Consider the following 1,274-nt stretch of genomic DNA (forward strand, 5'->3'; position numbering starts at 1 on the left):
GCGCCGTTGCCGGGGATTGATTGTGCATCAACAATGATTAAATTGGAGGATAACTAGATTGAGCATTTTATTTTTGTTTGATTTAATTTTATGTTTGAGTCATTTACTTTCTGTTTTAGTTAATTTTTTTTCCTTCCCCCTACTTTTTCTTTGTTATTTACAATTCATTTCACTAACCCACTAACTGTTTGATATATTGCATCACTCACACTAACAGTAATTCTGACAGATATACTTTCTGCACCTATTCTCTTTGCTTGTACTTGTTGGTTGTATGACAGGGAGAAGAAGTGGGGCTTCAACTTCCTTTGATTCTGAACCTGAGAGAACCTTCCTTAGACTAAGGAGAAAGGCAAGAGAAAAATGTGTAGTTGGTTCTGAAGAAGAAGAGGAACACTTTGAGGAATACTTTGAACCAAACATGGAAGAAAACATGGAAAATCATCATGAAGAAGAGACTCACAACCATGGCGGAAGAGGTCAAGCAAATCATGCTGGGGAGGATAGAAGAGTTCTAGGCTCTTACATCAACCCAAACCCAGGAAACTGTGGAAGTAGCATTCAAAAGCCAACCATCCATGCCAACAATTTTGAACTGAAGCCACAGCTCATCACCCTTGTTCAGAATAACTGTTCGTTCGGAGGAAGTGTCCAAGAGGACCCCAATCAACATCTAACCACCTTCCTGAGAATATATGACACAGTGAAGTCTAATGGTGTTCATCCTGATGCCTATAGACTGCTCTTATTTCCATTCTCACTCAAGGATAAGGCAGCCAAGTGGCTGGAGTCTTTCCCAAAGGAGAGCTTGACAACTTGGAAAGATGTGGTGAACAAATTCTTAGCAAGATTTTACCCCCCTCAACGAATCAATAGGCTGAGAGCTGAGGTCCAAACTTTCAGGCAATAAGATGGTGAGACTCTATATAAAGCATGGGAGAGGTTTAAAGACCTAACAAGGAGGTGTCCACCTGACATGTTCAATGAATGGGTGCAGCTGCACATTTTCTATGAAGGGCTCTCTTATGAGTCAAAGAAGGCTGTAGACCATTCATCCAGAGGATCTTTGAACAAGAAGAAGACCATTGAGGAGGCCATAGATGTCATTGAAACTGTAGTAGAGAATGACTACTTCTATGCTTCCGAAAGAGGGAACACGAGAGGAGTGATGGAGCTAAATAATGTAGATGCTCTGCTGGCCCAAAATAAGCTCATTACCCAGCAGATGGCTGACCTCACCAAGAAGATGGAGAGGAACCAAGTAGCAGTAATCT

General features: G+C 41.4%; 1 non-coding gene across 1 annotated transcript; it reads right to left on the minus strand.

Moving 5' to 3' along the window:
* Positions 1-874: 874 nt before the first annotated feature.
* Positions 875-978, minus strand: LOC148571560 (small nucleolar RNA R71). Its single transcript, XR_015908673.1, has one exon. It is a non-coding gene; the product is annotated as a small nucleolar RNA R71 (small nucleolar RNA).
* Positions 979-1,274: the final 296 nt, after the last annotated feature.

Source organism: Arachis ipaensis, chromosome B3, assembly GCF_059453495.1.
Source record: "Arachis ipaensis isolate K30076 ecotype BB chromosome B3, ASM5945349v1, whole genome shotgun sequence".
NCBI lineage: Eukaryota > Viridiplantae > Streptophyta > Magnoliopsida > Fabales > Fabaceae > Arachis > Arachis ipaensis.